The sequence below is a fragment of the Pongo pygmaeus genome, chromosome 2 (genome assembly GCF_028885625.2).
Source record: "Pongo pygmaeus isolate AG05252 chromosome 2, NHGRI_mPonPyg2-v2.0_pri, whole genome shotgun sequence".
Classification (NCBI taxonomy): domain Eukaryota; kingdom Metazoa; phylum Chordata; class Mammalia; order Primates; family Hominidae; genus Pongo; species Pongo pygmaeus.
In genome coordinates, this window is record NC_085930.1 from 69262434 (window position 1) to 69283495 (window position 21062).

A 21062-nucleotide genomic window follows, 5' to 3' on the forward strand; every position below is an offset into this window, starting at 1 on the left:
GGCTTGGGAACAGGCAGGAGGAGAGTGTTCCATGGAGACTGACAAGGAACTGTAATTCCAAAAGTTCTTAGGTGCTTGAGATGGACCTGGATACCTTGAAGAGCTTCTCTGGGGACCGGGTCCTGTTTTCACCTAAGCGGCTGGGCCCCAGGCTTAACTTCTATGAGTAAGGGGGCTTGGTTGACTGCCAACCCTGGGGGGTTGTCTTCTGCGCATACTCTTGGCCACTGCTTAGCCAGAGCTGGTCTTATCTCTTGGCCTGGCTCAGTTATGAAAAGTCTCCATTCCTCCTCTTGGAGGACCATAAGGGTCATAATGATTCCCATTCTGGGGAACTTTAGCAGCAAAGAGCCATGCTCTGTAAAAGAGATAGTGGCTCTCAGTGTGCTAAGCAAGTCCCTTCCCAACAAGGACAAGGGACTGTCAGGCATGTACAAAAACTGATGAATCACTTTATGTCCTCCTACAGTACAAGTCCAAGGCAAGCAGAAAGCTTGCTTGGCTGAAACCCCCGTGGCTCCGATTATGTCAATAGTCTTTTTGGATAAGGGAGTGACCGCGGCGGTTACTACCGAGTGTTCAGCACCGGTATCTAGAAGAAAATCAATGTCTCTACCCCTGACTGTCATTCTGACCAGAGGCTCTTTGGGGACACTTGAGCCCAGGCTCCCTCAGTCCAATAACCCTTCTGCCAGGTTGAGCTGGGCCCCTTCCTCCTTGTCTGGGGCCTCCTGCTCTGAGTCACCTTGTTTTCTTTTTAGCTGAGGGCACTGGTTCTTCCAATGTCCTATTTCTTTACAATAAGCACACTGGTTACGCTGCAAACTCTGACAGCCAAGCTGAATTTCTTTCCCAGGGCCCCCCTTCCCTTGCCTCTTTGGGGGGACCCCTCTCATTGCTGCATCTAACAAACAGGTTGGTTTGTCACTGGGCCTGACATTCATTCTCTTTGCGGTTTTCCTTATGTCTTACTGCATCCCTGTTTACAAACACCTGGTTAGCTATTTCTAATAATTGTGATGAATTCATCCCTGCAAGCCCAGCGTGTTTCTGCAGTTTCCTTCTCATGTCTTCTGCGCTTTGACTGACTAAAGCCATGTTAATCATGTGCTGATTTTCAGGGCTATCGGGATCAAAGGGAGTATACATACGACAGGCCTCACACAGTCTCTGGTAGAATTGTGCTGGACTTTCTTCTTTTCCCTGAATGACCTCAGAGACCTTGTTAACGGTTGTGGCCTTCTGAGCTCCCCTCTTTAATCCTTCCGAGAGTGCTTCCCTGTCTCGGTTTAGCCTTTGCATATCCTTTCATGTGGGTCCCACTGGGGGTCGGTTTCAGGTAACTGGGTCCTTACATACTCTTGGGGGTTTTGATAATCAGCTGGTGCATGTTCCTCTAGCCACTTAGTTGCTGCTTGGGGCACTCTCCGCCTTTCATCTCTGTTACAGAGGAACATGAGCAACTGGTGGCAATCAGCCCAGGTGGCGTTGTGGGTCTGGATAACAGTTTGGAGCCAATCAATTAGAGCTTGTGGCTTTTTGGTATAGGACGGGGTATTGTTTTTCCAGTGGAGAAGGTCGGCAGAGGTGAAGGGCTGGTACACAAAAACACACCTCTCCACCACGTGACCATCCTCATCTATCCCAGGATACCGCTGCTCTCTCAGGGGCAGTTGTATCCCCATTTTGAGTCATAAATGAGCTGCCAAGGGAGGGGTTTCTCCCAAGTCTTCAACTCCTCTTTTGTCTACTCTGGGGGGACTAGGGATATTCTTGTCTTGTGGAGGTGCAAGCACTGTGGGCTCAAGAGTGTGGAGCCTCTTTCCCTGGTAAGGGGAGGGCATCAAAACCAAGAAATTAATGCCAGGACAACACTATTCAGTAAACTACAGAATGTGTTCAGATCTCACCAGTTTTTCCACTCATGTCCTTATTCTTTCCCCAAATCCCACATTATGGTGAGTCCCGTGTCCCCCTGTTCTCCTCCAATCTGTGACAGTTCCTCAACCTGTGCTTGTCCTTTTATGACCCTGACAGTCTTGAAGAGTACAGGTCAGGCATTTGATAGAATGTCCCTTAGTTTGGGTTTGTCATGTTTTCTCATGCTTTGATAGATTGAGGTTATGGATCTTGGGGAAGAATGCCATGGTGGTGATGTGCTCTTCTCTGCTCAAAATACTGGGGATACGTGCTATTGGCACATCTGTCACTGGTGATGTTAGCCTTGATCATGTGATTGGATGGTGTCTGCTTTCCCCACTCAAAGTTGCTATTTCCCCTTTTGTAAATAATACATATTTTGGGGAAAGTTCTTTCTTCTTATCTCTTTTCTTCTTAATATCCTATAGCTTGTCAAACTTTGTCCACTAATTATAGTATTCTTTGGTGAATCTTGCAGCAATTATTGCTGTACTGCTCTAATAAAATTTGTCTACTTTCCTTATTCTGTCTCTATTTGTTAACTGGAATTCTTCTGTTCTCCCTTACTTGTTATTTATTCAATCACTTTTTATATTAGTATTGAGTTATGGTTGTTTATTTTATTCTTTGTGTTACAAAAAATATTTTTGTTACTTATTTTGTTGCTCAGTTTTGTTCCAACTTTGGCCACTGGGAGCTGTTTTAGGTTGGCTCCTGTGTCCTTTTGACATGATGTATTACTTTTATAGTTTAAAAAATACAACAGAGTACAAATAATTAAAATTGTTGTCTACTGCTTTTTATTTTATTGTTTCATTTGAATGAGAGAGTATGCTGAGACTAGCCAAGGAGCAAGTGAGATTCATTCGGGGTACATAAACAAATCTTTAAAAGATTTCCTTCCTTCCTTCCTTTCTCCCTCCTTCCCTCCCTCCCTCCCTTCCTTTTTCCCTTTCTTCTTTCCTCTCTTCCTTCTTCCTTTCCTTCCTCCTTTTCCTTCCCTCCCTCCCTCCCGCTCTCTTTCTCTCTCTGTATGCACAATTCTCTTTGGCATATGAGGCTGAATGGTCCTAAAATGTAGAATCAGGAATCTACCTAGGTTGTGAAAATAACATGAATAACATGTGAAACTGTTTATTTTTTTTCAATCACAAAGAATAACAAGAACTTCATATTGTTAAAGAGACTCATGAAATCCCTGAACTTGAGTGCTGCCCAAACTTCACTTGGGGAGAAAATTACAAATAAATTCCAGAATATTGATTTGTCTGATTTTTCAGTGAAAGGCTGAAAAGATGACTAAGGTTAATTCATCCCTAATAAAGGAAAATTGTACTCACTGCTTGTTTATGCATGCTGCAGTGAAAAAGAAACTGTTCCTAAGCCCTGGAGAGCACTCCTTGAGTTGATGATGTCTTTGAACCAAGATGGTGACAAAAGTGACCTCTGATTGTCCTCATTGTTCATTATATGCTAATTATAATGCATTAGCATGCTAAAAGACATGCCCACCAGCACCATGACAGTTTATGAATGGCATGGCAATGTCCAGAAGTTACCTATATGGTCTAAAATGGGGGGAACCCTCATTTCCAGGAATATGCTGCCCCTTTCCTGGAAAACTCATGAACAATCCACTCCTTGTTTGTTATATAATCAAGAAATAACCATAAGTCTATTCAGTCCAGCAGCCCATGCTGCTGCCCTGCTGATGGAGTAGCCACCCCTTTATCCCTTTACTTTCTTAAAAAACTTGCTTTCACTTTACTGCGTCATCTTGCTCTTGAATTTCTGTGTGAAGCAGAGAATGTGCGTGGACTCCCAGCCTGAACTCCAATTTTGGGATTCACCCTGTGACATGGGAGGGCGTGGAAGCTCTGCACTCTACAAGTCTCTTCATCAGTATCATCTGTAGTGTCCTTTGCAGTAAACTGGTAAATGTGGTTCCCTGAGTTCTTTGGGCTGCTCCAGCAAGTTAGTCGAACCCAAAGAGGGGCTTTTGGGAACCCAACTTGAAGCAGGTTGGTCAGGAGTTCCAGAGGCCTGGACTTGCAACTGGTGACCAGAGTGGGGTGGTCTTGGGGACTGAGTATTCAACCTGTGGGATCTGATGTGATGTTCGGGTAAATTGTGTTGGAATTGAATTGGAGGACATGGAGCTAGCATCCGCTGCTTGGTGGTGGGGAAACCCCTGCCCCCTGCCTACATTTGGTCACAGATGTTGTCTTCTGTGTTGATGATTGTTGCGGTGGTATGAGAGCAGAGGAAAAACATGGTTTGGGAGAGTTTTTCCCAACACACGCACCTTCCAGAAATGGTCCCCTGGCTGGGCTCTTCCCCCTTCCTTGTTCTTCTTCCCTCACACCTTACAGGTTTCTCCTTCATAAACCCCTTGTGGCTGCGTCTTCCCTGAGGGTCTGCATCTCAGGAGCCCAGCCTAAGATACTTGGTGTACTTAGCAGATATATTTGAACTTTTGAATATATTGATTGTGAAACTTCAAGAAATAAATATCCATCTTGTTTCTCAGTATTGCTTATGTCAAGAAATTATAGCCCACATTTATCTAAAAATATATTAGTGCTAAACGTTTCTTTTTAGTGTTTAGATTTGGTGGTCTTGCTCTTAAGGAGAAAAAAAGCAAAAAGCAGTTTCGTCTAATATGTCTGCAGAGTGAATGTAAGAAATCCATATTTTTCTGATATTTTGTCTGAAAAGCACATTTGAAACTCCAAAAGGAACCCCTTTCTCACAGTTCAGTCTTTGCCAGATCTCTCAGAAGTGTTTTGGGAGCTCAAGCTTGAGTCTAAGACAACTTAATCAAGTTGGCTTTCAAGATTTTGGGGAGTAAATTATCTCCTTGATCCTCTGAACACAAGCAAACATTTATTGAACATCATTTCTCATTTTTATCAACGTTAAAAAAAGCTGGCAACAACTTTGATGTTGAAAATGATCTTCGTTATGTTCTAATGGCCACTTTGACCAGGAAAGAGGAACCAGGGCAGACAAGCAGATTGAGACCTTGTGACTAAAATAAAGATTCTATTTTTAGGGAAAATGAACTATTTTCATCTAACATTGCCACAGCCTTGCTTTATTTTGAGTAATGATATTTAATTTGTTAAGACATTTGAAGTGACATGAAAGGCATGTTTTGTGTGTTTGGCTTTTGGGTTGATGAACGGGGGGGACTTTGGGTTGCAGAAGGTTTTGAGGGCTCCCTTAGTGACCTCTGTGGTCTTTCCCTGCAATGACATTCATTGATAACAAGATTTACTTATTTTTTCTTAACTAAGACTTGAGTCTGAGTCAGACTGCCTTTTCTTCCAAATAAGGATGTTGTGGAAGTTGCATTAAATTTTGAGTTTCAGGTCCAAACACTGAGGGACAGAGACTGCAAAATGAACCTCTCCCTGTGTCAACAGACTATGCTAATTAACATGGTTGTCTTTGGATGATCTGGAAAAATTAAAAGATGACCCAGGGTCCTCCTTAGCTGGACATTCTCCCTCTCTACCTCCTTCCTTGCTTCTCCTTTCTTCTCTCTTCCCCTTCTACCCTCTTTTCTTCTTTATCTTCCTTCTCTTCCAATTCATTTCTTTCATCCACTTTCCTTTTTTTTCTTCCTTTTCTCTTTTTCTTCTTTCTTTCATGGCAACTGAAATATACCCATCCCAAAATAATTGCAGTCAACATCTCACCTTTTTGATAATAAATATTCTACCACATTGACACAAAAGGACTCCTGCAGTTGAACACGAAGCAGAAAATCTGGTGGAAAAGAAGTGGGTGTAGACAGCAGGGATTGTTCTTGTGTAAGGGTGATTCTTAAGGAAGGCATTTGTAAGGGAGGGGTCTGCAGGGGCCAGATGCCAGAGAGAATTAAATCTCCATGCCTTGGATGAGGATTCAAATCCGGAAATGACTTGCAGGAATCAGGAGATGCCTTTCTTGAGAAACGTTTGAGCTGGGTTGGTGCTGATCTTAATGACCTGTTTAGGTTGTCTTCTGTACGTCTTAATTTGCTTTTTTGTTAAGTGGGAGCAAGGATTGTGATTCCTTTCCATAGATGAGAGATATTGTGAGGGCCAAGGGCCCATTGGAAGGCAGCATGGTGAGGATGTCAGCGCACCGAGCCAGGAGCCAGATCTGGGCCTTAGACCCAGCTCTGCTGTCCTCCAGGTTTGTAATCTTCAGTGTGTACATAGCTTCTGAAGATCTTTTCCTCATCCATGAAACGAGATGGTTGAGTTTCTCAAAATGGGGTGCATTTTCCTGGTTCAAAGCTGTTTTGTGCCTCCCTACACTTTTGGATAAATGCTTTTTAAAGGCATAAATGTGGTAAAAAATAATTGCTCAGAAATTTTGTTGAAAGAGCAGATGGATAAATGAATGCTCCGAATCGGGGCCTCCAAGCGTGACTGTGTGGGCTGTGGGGCTGTGCTATACACAGCTCCAAGGGAAAGGCGGACATGCTTCATGAAGATGGCGATGGCAATCCTGCCCCATGGATCTGTGGCAGATGGCTGCCTGATCCCAATGGACAAGGATTCAATGACCTGAAGTTGCTGAGAAGAACACGAGGCTCTTGAAAGATGTAACATCCCCTGTATCCTTCTATCAAGGGTCGTTTTCTAGGAGCTTCAAAACAATCCACTTGGGCTCCCCATCTTCCTCTCCCCCTACAGAAACACAGGTCTGTGCACGCTTTCTGGGTTTGCAGCAGCCATGGGGGTCCAGGACCTGTTAAGAGGCCTTGGTAGGGCACCTGGGTCAGCAGAAGCCTCCTGTTGACATGGGCCAGGAGAGAAATAACCTGGGTCTCCCAGTGCTTCCCTTAGAAGCTATATTGTGTAAGTTAACAAGCCAAAGAATCCTTCACTTTCTAACCAAGGAAAATATTTTTATCTTACTCAGAAAGCAAATCCCTCCTTTGTGCAGTGCAGCTAGAAGAAAACAAAATTTTCTTAGGACATGCATCATTACTAAGAATTTTTCCTGTAAATTTATCTGTGTGCCTTCTACAGTTACCTGTGTGTCCCCTGTGGTACCTATGGAAACCAGTTGTTGGGAAATCCTTGTTAAGGTAAGAGCGTCTATGGACTAGGGTGTCCCAATAGCTTTGGATGGGGGAGGCTTAGTTAATCAGTTAACACATTCCTAGCACCCCCTGGTGGACATTGCTGCTCTAACTGACCTTGGAATTCTTGGACTTTGCCTGGGCTGGAGATATCATACCCAGCCAGACACCACACACCCCACCCCACTGCTGTGGCCCCCACCTGACCCCGACTGCCAACCACACCTTCTTAATTTTCTCTGTGTTTTTATGTCGCTTTGTGTTTGTTTCTCACAAAGCCCTGATGAAACTATCAGGGAACAAAGGGCGAGAGACAGGGGTCTGAATCCAGAGTAAAGAGTTTTAGTTCCAGGCACTTCCTTGGGCTCAGCCCATGCATTGCTGTTCTCTGTATGTCAGACGTGAGACGGCAGGTGAATTCCAAGGCTCCTTGTAGCAGAATAATGCAGTGTGGTAGAGCTTGGGCTTTGGGGTCGGTCAAACATCTGAGATGTCAGTTTACATCTGAGCTTAGTACTTGAGGAAAGTTGCCTTAGTGCCACGAACTTTAGCTTTATGAGCTGTAAAATGGGGATAACAATGATAATAGCTGTCCCTGGATTTATGGTGGAGATCAAATGGGAGCAGGCATGCAAAGCCCGGCTCAGCCTGGCACATTAATTATCAGGCTCAGCTCATGGCAGTGGCTGTTTTTATTAATGCCACCGTGATCTTCCAATGATTTGATCCAGGAGATGCCTGCTGAAGAGAGCAAATCAATCTCTACGCGATAGTAGGAATAGCAGCATCGATGTGGCCTTGGTACTTATTTTGCATTTGGAAAAATTCCAAAATGATTCATTCATCTCAGGTTTTTAGTGGGTAATTCATCCCAAGTCAGTACCACTGGAGCCTGGAGCCATCTTCAGCCATGTGGGTGTCATCACATCCCTGTCTGCGAGTGCAGATTTGGTATGAAGACCAGAGTCAATGGGGTAGGAAATTACATCTGCCTAAGTGGCCCTGTTAGAGCCTGGGGAAAGCAGGGCTGTGTAGGTAATGATGGTCTCTGATGTTTCACAGCTGTAACTCTGTTCCTTGTTCCTGAGTAGGGCCAGGCTTTTCTGGTCTAGGTGCTCAGTCTTCTTCTACTTCTGTATATCTGTCCTTGTTCCTCCTCCTCTTTCATTCCTTCCTTGATTTTGCTAACACACATAGCACTCGCTGTATACTTGCCTCAGTACTTCACAGGAAAAACTCAGTTCATCTTCTCAACAACCTTGTGAGCTAGTTCCTGTCATTATGCCCCCTTCACAGGTGGGGTGAGTAGTGCCACTCTGGGTCCTGCCATTCGCTGGGAGGGAGACCTCAGGAGGGACCAGGTCAGGGCTCTGACTGGACACTCAGTACTGATGTTTGGTATCAGGAGGGCAGAGTGAGACCAAAGGTGTGCATTTCACACTTGGCTTCTGTTAGGGGACACAGGTTTTGTTAGAGGACAATTCCCCATGGCCGTTTCTCATTTCTGCATGTCTTGCAAGCAGAGGCACTGTCTGCCTTTTGTTCTGTGTTATCTTTGCATAACAAACATTCTTGGGAGACAGAGAGAGTATCTCCCATTGGAACAAAGGTGGGCATGTGTATTAGTGCACTTTCACACTGCTGATAAAGACATACCTGAGACTGGGTAATTTATAAAGAAAAGAAGGTTTAATGGACCCACAGTTCCACGTGGCTGGGGCAGCCTCACAATCATGGCAGAAGGCATGTTTTACATGGAAGCAGACAAGAGAGAATGAGAGCCAAGCAAAAGGGGAAACATCAGATTTCATGAGACTTATTCACTACCACAAGAACAGTATGAGGGGAAACCATCCCCATGATTCAATTATCTCCCACTGGGTCCCTCCCACAACACATGGGAATTATGGGAGCTACAATTGAAGATGAGATTTGCGTGGGGCGACAGCCAAACCATATCAGTATGCTTACTTACAAAAGGTTCCCCAAGCTCAGCATTGGTGTTCTGTAATGCAACCCACTGCATATACAGTATTACCTGGCCCTCTTCGTGTGGTCCTGTGGAAACTGAGGCTGAGGGCACTGGTGCAAAAACCTTGATTGTCTGGCTATTGCTGTTGCTGTGATAATAGAGTCCTTTGTCTCGGATTCAGGAGTCTCTCACGTCTTCTGTCAGCATCCATGAAACAGGCAGGCTGACTTGTTGGCTTGCAGGTAGGGTAAAATCTCATCGCCTTCACAGTTCCTGACAGCTTCCAGGTTCATGACTTAGAGGAGGCAGAAGTTTAGGATTTTAATGATGAATCAGCCATAGCATCCACTCTTAAACTGCTCAAAGACTAATGGGTGTAGAGGGAAAAGGATACGTGAGAGAATGACATACAAGTTAAACAGTGAATACTTTCAGAGTAGTTAAGGAAAAGGCAGTTGTTGGGCATGGCTTGAAAGAGGAATGAGATTTTGGTGGATTAGGAAGCTGGGCAAGGGAGTTCTAGGCAGAAGGAACAGAGTGAGTGAAAGCACAGAGGTGCGTGTGAAGGCCAAGAGTGGATTCAGGGGACAGTGCCTGGTTACTTACAACTGTAAAATATTTCTTTAGTAAGGTGTAAGGAGCAGTGGCTAGAAGAAACAGCATGGACTTCGGAGTCAGACAGTAAGTCCAAGAGCATGAGAGCCAGAAATGCATGGCCAGCTGGGCTGGACAGCTTCATCCATCCTTCCAGAGTCACCCTTTACCCTTCACATCCTGCTCACTGTCCTGGCAGCCTGGCCCCTTGCTCTGTCTGGGTTGGCCAATGGGAGGTGCCAGTGAGAGATGAGTGTGTTGCAGGAAACTGAGGAGAGACTGATATGGAGAATAGGAGGATTGTTTATTTTAGGTACTCACCAGCTCAGTGGATTCATATCCAAAAAGCTGAGCATTGAACAAAGACTGAGCACAGTTTTTATAGGTTGACTTACAGAAGCAAAACAAAAGCAGCTAATCATATGATAGGTCACATAATCTATAGCATAACATAACTTGTGGTCCTGCATAGCTGTTGGCCTTGTAGCTGCATTGAAAGAAAAACAAGAACTGGCTAAATACAGACACTTGTAAAACATAGCTGTACTTAAGAAGCCAGGGAAAGGAGGAGTAACAGTAAAGGAATTTGTCTTTCTCCCTTTTTTTCCCTTCAACCTTGCTCTGGCAGGGGGTTGTCTGGAGCCCATTCCTTTGGCCTTGGCTTCTCAAACAGTGTTATCTTATAACTGTCCTTGAAGTGAGCTTGCTAGACAGAGGAAAACTTGTTCTTTTCTTTTTAACCCTTGCCTTGCCTGTTACTTTTCTTGGAGTGAATGAATGCATATTTATTTTAAGTTTCTGCCTCAAGTGGATGAGAGGCGAGTGAGGTCAGGGTGTTGATCTTGGCTCCTGGCCTGCAAGGTTGCCTTGGGCTGCTCTTGTCCTTTGATGGAAAGTCACTGTGCCCTCAAGGGGGTCTCTAACCAGCTCTCTCCTTTTGGATTTCTATAAATTCCTTCCTCTCACCTTTTCAAGTGGTAATGGCTCCATTACAACTAGCCAGGTAACCACACTCTCCTGTGTGGTCCCCAACCCCGCCTGTTAGGGATTGTGTAGTCCCTGTGGAAACTAACACGCCTCCTGGGATCTGACTGGAGCAGACTAGCTTCCCTGTTGGGACCCAAGTGGTACAGTGTCTGATGGGGATGAGATGGGAAGAACGTTAGGTCAAACCCTAGAGGACATGTGTTAGGAGCCTGTCTGAAGAATGGTTTCCTAGTTTCACCTAATGAACTCCATTCTCCCTTTAAGATGCAACTCAGATGTCTTCTTCTCTGGAAAGATTCCCATGAACCCATGCCACTTTCCATAGCATTTATTGACTGTGTTCTAATTGCCTCCTTCTCTATCTCTCTGTCTTCTGACTGCAGGTATCTGATGAATCTCCATATCTCCTACACTGCACACAATAAATGCCCATTGAATGAATGAATACATATATGGATGGATGGACAGATGGATGATGCATGGTAGATGGATGAATACTTGATCCCATGCCCATTGAGGGTTTGGGTCAGGGGACTGATGTGAGCAGACCCACGGAAGCACAGGCAGCTCCCGGCCTCCAGCAGATTCTTGCAACCCAGCTGGAAAGACATGATATGGACGTGGAAATTCTCTAACTCTGAAAGGGCCCCCTCTGCTGAGGTGTCCCATGTTCACAGACAGTGTGCATGACCAGAGGTCGGGAAGAAGGGAGCTCACTCTGCTCTGGGCAGGGGGAGATCAGGGAAGGCTGCCTGGAGGAGGTGAGGCTGGAGTGGGGCACTGAAGGATGGGAAAAGTTATGTGGATGGAGAGGCGGAGGGAACAAAGGCCTGGGAATCTGATGGGCCAAAGGGAAGACAGGAGACAAGTAAAGCTTGGAGATTTTGTCAAGAAAAGAAGAGAGGAGGCAATTAAGGTGGGAAAAATGACACCAGAAAACCACTGAAAATGCCCCAGTGGGGTTTGTTACTTTTACAAAAAAGCAACCACAAAGAAAGACAATGAGACAGCCATGCTTTCTTCAGTAAGGTGTAAGGAGAAGTGGCGCCAGGAAACAGCATGGATTTCGGAGTCAGGCAGACCTGGGCTCGAATTTAAGCCTTGCTGATTTTTCACTGTGTGACTCTGGGCAGGTGACTTTACCTCTCTGAACTATAGTTTCCTTTTCTAGAAAATGGGCCTTGTAATATGTACCTCTTAGGGCTGCTGTGAACGAAGGATAACATGGAAGTAACATGCCTATCATAGTGCTTTGTGTATGGTAAGTACTTTGTTGATGTTATTGTTAATACTATGACTACTATAGCCTTTATGTGTTTTGTTTTGTTTTGTTTTGTTTTGTTTTGTTTGGGGGAATGTGGCATTTGAGAGTCCTGGGCATTGTCTACAGTAGCTGTGGCATTTGAGAGTCCTGGGCATTGTCTGCAGTAGCTGTGGCAGCTGTGATTGTGGGTAATAGAAGGAGAAGTCATGCAGGCACAAGGCTTTTTTTCTTCTCTTTTTTTTTTTTGTGGCCTGAAAGAATGAGATAGCAGAATATTAATACTGCTATCTGGAAGCTTGACGCTGGGGCCTGGCAGGGGCTTGTTTTTGCAGCCAGAAATAGTCTGGCCTTTGCCTTTCCAGCAGGCAGGTTGCCAGGCCAACGAGTGTGTAAACCACTCAGCCGAACAAAGCAAAACTATTTTTACCTTGGGGAGCCCAAGAATGCATCACAGAGTTTACACATCTGCCCCACCCAGCCTGGCGGCCCAAGCCAGTCGCCAATGGAGGCTTGTCTCGGGCAAGCAAGTGGAAAGCAAACAGCCCTGCCCCTTGGGGACCAGCTGCCCTGGCAAGGAAACCAGGTGTTCCAGAAAGACCCAGATCGCCCCCTCTTTCTCCTCTAGCCAGAGACTAGACCAGAAACTCTCACTGAGAGAGTTTCTGAAGTGGTCAGGCAAGGAGCAATAAAGGTTTAGTTTTACCTCCTAATTCGATATGAATAACAGCAATGCTACTCATAGCAATGCCTTCCACTTACTGAGATTCTGCTAGCCACAGGCACTGCGCTAACTGCTTACACACGTCGTCGTCTTAGCCTGTAATAAATATCTCCATGAGGGACACTCCCAGTTTTCTGATGTAGAAGCTGAGGCTCAGAGAGGTTAAGTGACCTGCCCAGGGTTACCCAGCTAGGATGCAGTTTGACCCCAGGCCCATTCACTGCAGAGTGGATGCTCTTCTCACCTCCCTCACTGTCCCCCCACACATGGGAAGAACAGGGAGGAGCCAGCCTCGGAGTCATCATGGGGAGAAGGGTGCCTGTGGTCCTGCCCATGCAGGGCTATGAAGGCGTAGAGGCTGGGAAGAGATTGCGACAGCCCCACTGCCTGCTGATACCAGCAGATATGCACACATACTGGAGAGCGAGGGTGGCACCATGCCTGGTTCTCTGATGAGCAAGATGGAGGCCAGGGTGTCAGAGTCTATAGAACTGAATCCTCCATGTGTTACCATAGTGAAGGCTTTTCTTCCTTTCTCCCTCCCTCCTTCCCTTCCTTCTATACTCACCTCTTGGTAGGATGTAGCAGAAAGAGCACAGTTTTGGTAGTCAGGCTTTGTTCCCTCCTCTTCTCCATGTACCTGACTCTTTTCATCCTTCAGTGCCCAGTGTCAGCCTCGCCTCCTCCAGGCAGCCTTTCCTGATCACCCCCTTCCCAGAAAAGAGTGGACTCATCTGACCTCCTGTCGTACCCACTGTCTGTGAGCATGGAACACCTCATGGAGGGTGGCCTGTCAGTGCTAGAGAACTTCCACGTGTCCATGTTGTGCCTTCCCACCTGGGTTGAAAGCTGCTTGAGGGTAGGGGCTGAGTCTTGGGCTTCTTCATGCCACTTTGTATTACTCCTCTGCCTCCTAACCTTCCATGACTTGTACCACGCTTTGGATTGATTATTCATTCACCCACCTATTCAACAAATACTCATCAAGTGCAGTGTCAGTTACGTGAAGATGCCTGAGATGCTCTCCTGAAGTCTAGAGTCAATCAGGAAAGAGAGCTAAGAAAGGAGGTAATTATAAAACAGGGTGGTGGGCCAGGCACAGTGGCGCATGCCTGTAATCCCAGCACTTTGGGAGGCCGAGGTGGTAGGATCACTTGAGGTCAAGAGGTCCAGACCAGCTTGGCCAACATGGCGAAACCCTCTCTCTACTAAAAATACAAAAATTAGCCGCGTGTGATGGTGCGTGCCTGTAGTCCCAGCTACTCAGGAGGCTGAGGCAGGAGAATTGCTTGAACCTGGGAGGTGGAGGTTGAAGTGAGCTGAGACTGTGCTACTGCACTCGCAGCCTGGGTGACAGAGTAAGTGAGACTCCGTCTCAAACAAACAAACAAACAAACAAACAAACCAAAAAATGAAACAGAGTGGTAAATCCCATGGAAGAGGAGGCAGACTCATCGTGGGAGCCAGAAAAACCCACATTCAAATCCTGGCTCTACCACTTCCCACCTGTAGGAGCTTGGTCAAGTCACTTCCTCCCTGTGCCTCAGTTTTCTCATTTATAAACTGAGGCTAATAACAATTCTCAACTCACAGGGTTGTAGTGAGGACTGAATGAGGTGATGTGGCCTTTTCGTCCTTTCCATCATGTTGGCTCCACATGGGCAGGGGTTGTGTCTTCCTCACTCCCTGTGGTGTCCCCAGCCTAGGGCACATGGTGGGGCATGAGGACTGTTTGTGGAATGGCTGTTGCTCCGTCCCTGGGTCACAGTCAGCGACTGCTTGGTGCTGTCAAGAGGAGCTGAGAGTCCAAGAATTGGAATGCTCAATCCATAAGCAGGTTTTGTGCCAGGTTGGGAACACAAAACAGGGCAGAGGCGGCCAGGAGCGGGCAGCAGCAAGGTTCCAGGAGGTCTAATTTCCTGTATGTTAGAAGAATAAATAGTAAAATGTGTCCTGGACCAAACCTTTGTTCCTTTTCTTGCCAGACTTGTTTATGGGAAAATTAGCTGCTTTTAGCAGAACATGGAAAAGAGGGAGAGTATATATTGCCAGAGGTTTAATTTTCTCAATTTCAAACCTAAACATGAAGGCTTTTCAGTTGTGTGTTCTGTTTGAGATTTGCACAGACCTGGTCTCTCTCTTTCTCTCTTTGTCTCTCTCTCTTTCATAAAATCTTATTTCCTTGGTTATTGTTGAAGTGGGACACAAATTATTAAAAAACAGAACAAACCACCCAACAACTAGAAACTTTGTTTTCATAGCAACACAGGCTTATATTTAGTTAGAATAATATTCTTTTGAAGTTCAATTTCCCCTGTTCCACAGTGGTAGGAGGAGAAGAAAAAAAAAGTGGAGATATCTGAAACATTCCCCAGCGTTCTGAACTTAAGATAGAACAGAACGGGTTTTGAAATCCTGGCCTGTGTGTTTGCCTCCCAAGTCTTCTGCTCTATCTTCAATCATTCTTCTGACAAAAACAGAAGAGCGAGAGGCTATGTTATCAGTTTTCTGATTGGCTCTGAACAAAGGAATGGTGCTTTCTCTCCATGCTGTCAGCTCATTGGTGTCAATCAGAAAATTGATTCGAGGCATGTTTGGGATTCCGACTAGTTTGTGTGTGTAACGAATTCCAAGTCAATATTTTCAAAGGGATGAAATAGATAGAGGTTGTGGGGACTAATGGGGGCAGGAATGGCCCACTGAGACCTTGGGACGCCACCCACTGTGATCTTGGGGAGGCCACACGCTGAGACCCGGGGGAAGAGGCCACCCACTCTGATCTTGGGGAGGCCACCCACTGAGATCTGGGAGGGGCCACCAACTGTGAGCTTGGGGAGGCCACACGCTGAGATCTGGAGGAGGCCACACACTGAGATCTGGGGGGGCCACCCACTGTGATCTTGGGGAGGCCACACACTGAGATCTGTGGGAGAAGACCACATACTGTGATTTTGGGTAGGCCACACACTGAGACCTTGGGGATAATGCCACACACTGTGATCTTGGAGTGGCCGCACACTGAGACCCTGGGGAGGACACCCACTGAGACATTGAGATATTTATATTTTCCCTGGAGCTCCGGCATCTATCTGTAAAGTAAGGTGCTACGGTTCTATTCCCACTAATTTACCCTATGGAAACACATACACATGTGTAGGCATAAGTACAAGGCTATCTTTAAACCACAGCAGTGTAACTCCAGTGAAATAGGAGACAATTTGGGTGTCTATTTAGAGAAGAATGTTAAATACATCATGATACATTCCTACAATGGGAAACTACGAAGTGTTAGAAATAAAGGAAGCTGAGATGACGTGGGTGATTCTACAAACATGATGTTGAGTGAAAGAAGCCAGATTCTTTTGTTAAAAATTCATTTGTTGAAGCCCTACCCCACAACGTGATAGTATTTGGATGGGGTCTTTAGGACGTAATTAGGTTTAGATGAGGTCGTGAGGGTGGGGTCCCCAGGATGGAATTAGTGCCTTTGTAAGAGACAGAAGAGAGCTTGCTCTCTCTCTTTCTCCTCTCCACATGAGGGCATAGCAAGAAGGCAGCCATCTACAAGCTAGGATGAGAGCCCTCACCAGAACCCAACCATGCTGGCACCCTGATCTTGGAATTCCAGCCATCCGAATGGCGAGAAAATACATTTCTGTTGTTTAAACCACCGGTCTGTGGTCACGGCAGCCTGAACTGACTAATACAAGTGCCTGCTGTTTGAGTCCAAGTGTATCAAGTTCAACAGGCAAAACTGAGCCATGGTGTTACAGGCAGGGGAATGGTTCCCATTGGGTGGGATGGGAGGGTCGGGAGGTGGAGAGTGAGTACCAGACAGTGGCCTGAAGTGGCTTCAGAATCTGGTCATGTTCTGTTCCTGATCTGAGTTTTGGTCACATGGATAGATTTACTTTGTCAAAATGCATCCAGTTGTGTGCTTAAGATTTGTGCTTTTTAAATGATGTGTGTTATAATTCAGTAAAATGTACACAAAGAAAAATAATCTCATTCAAAAATTATCAGTAAAAACAAAAGTATTTTGAACAATATTTTAGTTATTTCTGTATTATTCGTATTTAGCCCAGTGCCTGAATTTAAACCAGATTGTGTGTTAAATGTAAAATTTGCTAAGGCAACAACAATAAAATGAACAAGGTAAAACTGTGTATGCTGTTGACACAGAAAGATATCCATATTGTATTTTGTGTTTTTTTTTTTAACAAAAAGGCTGAGCAATATTTACAGCATGATTTCCTTTATGCTTTTTAAAAATTCTAAGTGTATGCCACTTATAAGCAGATTTACATGTAAATTGACATATGGACATTGGAGGTGGGGTGACCATTGGTTTTTAGCTTTTAATCTTTTGAATCTTTGATTTTTTAAGGATTAGGATATTTCTTTTATAAGTATAAAAAATAATAGTGAAGGTAAATAAAAGAGGACAACGAAAGAGAGTTTGGAGCAGATGACGTCTGCGGTCCCTGCCTCTTGCTCTGACGTCTGTGATTAACATTGACCTTCTTCATGTCCAGCCAGATGGATGACCAGGTTTGAGTTGGACGACACTAAATCTCCATGTGATTCTTAATTTAGATCCAAAAAGGTGTCCATTCTTGCGGCTATCATTTGGGTTTTTGGTTGTGGATTCTCTTTCTCCAAGTGGATGTGGAGCTGGCTCTGGAAGCCAGGTACAATGGCGGAGCCTCAGGCCATTTAGGTGGCCAATCCCCAGGACAAAGAGGAGCCCAGTCTCCTCCCCACTCCCAGGGAGATGGCCTGAGGGAAAGGGGGAGTCAGTCACATGCTTATATTCATAAATAATAGCCCTGTGGAGAGTGGCCTGAAGACACAGAGGAGAGAACAGTTGTTTCTGGTCAGGGAAATCATGAAAGGCTTCCTAGAGGAGGGTGCATCTGAGATGGTCCTTGGAACATGAGTAGAAGTTTGCCAGGGAGAAAATGGTAGGAGGAGAATGTTTCAAACAGGGGAAACTGTATGCACAAAACTTGATATATGTATATCAGGGGAAATCATGTGAGGACTAAGACTGGAAAGGCTGTTTGGAGGCCGATTGAATATTTGGACTTTATCCTAGGGTAATAAGGAGCCATAAAAGATTTGAAGCAAGACACTTAATCAGATCTAAGTAGGCAGGAAAAGCTTTCCACCCTTCCCCTTTCTTTCCTCTCTCTTATCCTCCCTTCTTGGGAGGGGGACTCTGAGCAGCAGGAATAGAAGACAGTCTGGGTAGACATGATAAGCATTGAGGTTATGCCAGGGAAGGCAGCTACTATTAGTGACACAAAGGTTTGCTTGCCTTGTGGATGTCTTATTGGGAAAAATCTGGAGCTGGTAAAGCCATTTTTGTTACTGGTCTATCAGGCTACTCCTGATCACAGAGCACCTGAGACCCTGGGACTGGGGGAGATTGTGGTACAGGTGCAGAGGGAGGGAGATCAGAGAGATCCTGAGGAGGGCTCTGTGTGCTTGGATCAGGGACTCAACAGGGAAGGTGGGAGAGTTCTGTCACACTTTGGACACTGGGTGCCATCCTGATCATGTGATCATTTGATTTTCCTTCTGGGGATGGATGGTTGACCTCCACCGTTTCCTGGTCATCACTGTGCATGCGGGACATGCTGTAGAACAGCTCACACTGGCTGGCACTGCTAAGCAGGTGTGGAGGGGAGTCAGAGACCCCCGGATGGAGGGGTGAGTGAAAGCCTGACTGAGGCAGTCGCCACGGAGATGGAGGGAGGAGAGATTGGCAGGAGGTGTGTGTATGTGGGAAGCGAAGAGACAGCAGTTGAGGATAATTAGGGGTTTCCTGTATGTGTGGCTGGGTGTGATGGTGAAGAGGCAGAGGAGGGGAGGAGCTGGCATGGGGAAAAAGAGAATTAGGCTGGAGCCATGGGAACACATCCATCCTTGCTGAGGGCTGTCTCTCCAGTTGACATTAGATGGGAGGCCTAACATCAGGGGATGGAGGAAAAAATCATTTCTGCCACTTTTGGCTTCATGGGAGACTCTGTAATGGGGCTATGTCTGATGTTACTTATCGCTCTGGTACCCATCAAGGTCTCTGCAAGGAATCAAAGCTCTTTAATAACATGTGAAAAGAATACACGATTCCTCACTCTGCTCCTGCTCCCAATTTTCTGTGTGGCCCCAGGAGTCACTTCACCTCTGGGGACCTCAGGGCAACATGCAAAATGTATTTGTCACGGAAGAAATCCTGGGCTATGGACCGCTACTCACTGCTATGTGAGCCTGAACAAGTCCTTTCCTTTCTCTTGGCCTCGGTTTCCCCATCTGCACAGTGAAGAAGTAGAACAAAAAGAATTCTGAGATCCCAACAAGTGCTCATCATCAGCAATGATGGCTTCCCTTACTTGCCTGCCACCTTGCTGAGACAGCAGAGAGATGCAATGGGCTGGATCTCGAAGCATTTATGACAGAAACACCCTCTGTAAACACAAGGACGGGAAGTTAGTGTTGTCCTGTGACCTGGGAAGGCTGGTGGTGCCTTGCAAAGCAAATTGAATTTGTGTTTGAAAATTTCAGTGACCAAACAGACTGGCCTTTTAAAATTCTAAATTGGTTTTGTAGATAAATGGATCAGATTAGTAGGAAGGAAGGGAGAAACGGAGGGACCGTGCAAAATGCGTGCAATTGCTGGCAGGCAGCCTTCTGCCTTATGAGATTAGCATCTCTGCCTTTTGCTGGAAATGAGCCACTCTGTTCTCCTTGCCTGCCAGGAGCCACGATTTGAAACCACTTCCATTTTCTAGCCCAGTGAGGACAGCAGCCGGAACCATAGAAACTGGTTTTAGTTGGTTTAATCTGAAGCCCCCAGGCTGGGCATCTGCATTGACCCACAAAAGAGCTCCCTGGGAAATGTCTTTCAGAGTCAAGGCCACGGATGGAGCAGGAGCTGTCACCGGTCAGTTTTCCAACCACGGGGATGGAGCTTCCTGTAGTCCCAGCTTCCAGGGAAGCATCATTCATTAAGCCTTTGAGCCACAGGGTCAAACTGAACTCCTTCCTGCTGTTCCTGTAATTCGGCACTCAGACTGGATCCCTGTTTTTGAAGAAGTAAATGTCTAGAAACAGGGACAAACTGGTATTTAAAAATTACTAGTGGCCTTTTTTTTTTCTTCTGTCAGTTTCCCCACAGTTGGAACAAAGCTTACCTTTGGAGAAAACTGTTTAGAAGTCCAGGACAGTGGGAAGATAAAGTCCCTGCATAATAATATATTTATTTATTTATTCATTCATCACATGTCTATAGAGCATCTATTATTATCCAGGCCCTGTTCACAGTGCTAAGTATACAGCAGGAAACTAAACAGACACAAATATGCTTTTTGGGATTTTTATCTTGGTAGCCTATATCCAGATTATGACAGGTGTTGAACAAAACCATAGTAAGTTAGTTAATGTGTTGGATAGAAGCAAGTGCCATGAAGAAAAACAAAAGCAGGAAAGAGGATCTGCGACTGGAGATTTGGTGGTGGCGGCAGGGTGTTCAATTTTAAATAGGGGCCAGGGACAGCCTCCCTGGGACAGTGACATTTGGCAAAGGCCTGAAGGTGGTGAGGGAACAGTTTGTGTGGAGATCTGTAGGAGAATTCCAGGTCACCAGCACAGCCAGTGCAAAGGCCCTGAGGTGGGAATGTGCTTGGTGTGACCCAGGAACGATGAGGAGGCTGGTGGGGCTGGAGGAAAGGGTTGAAAGGAAGCAGGCAGAGGCCATATTGGTAGGGAGGGTGCAGGGTGTCGCTCGCAGAGCACGGCAAGGACTCGGCTTTTAGTCCAAGTGATTTTGCAGCCAGGAAGGGTGTTGAGCAGAGGAGGGCTGTCTCCTGACTTACAGGTGTAGAGGGATCAGTCTGAGTTCTGAATTGAGCGTGGGCTTTGTCAGGGCAAGGGCAACAGCTAGGAGGCCCATGAGGAAGTGACTGCAGCAATCCAGGTGGGGGGGCAGGGGGCTCAGGCACGAGTGGGAGCAAGGAAGCAGACTGGGAGGGGACCCAGGCAGATATGACTTGCTGACATTGAATGGGGGTATGAGGAAAAGGGGGAGTGAAAGCGGGTGGAGACCAGAGGTTCCGTGCTGAACACACAGAGAGAGCTTGGGGTGTCTGTTAGACAACTGAGGGGAGATGTCCCAGCCAGATAGAGGAGTCAGGAGTTCAGAGGAGAGGTCAAAGCTGAGGCAGAAATTGGGAATCATGGGTACGTGGATGACCATGACACTGAAGGAGGTCACCAAGGGAGTGAGCACGGATGGATGGGCACACAATGAGTCCAGACACTCTGATATTTAGAGATCAGGGGAGAGGAGCCACCATCCGACCTTGCCCGCTCCTGGGACCTGCTCTGGGAATGAGGAGAAATGCAATTCCTGCCATCTTCATGAACTGCGGGAGCCTTGGGGCCCTGGATGTGGTGAGATGTGGTGAAAGTTCCTGTTGCAGGCAGCATTCTTGGGAAGAAGACTTTGAGGAGGAGGAAC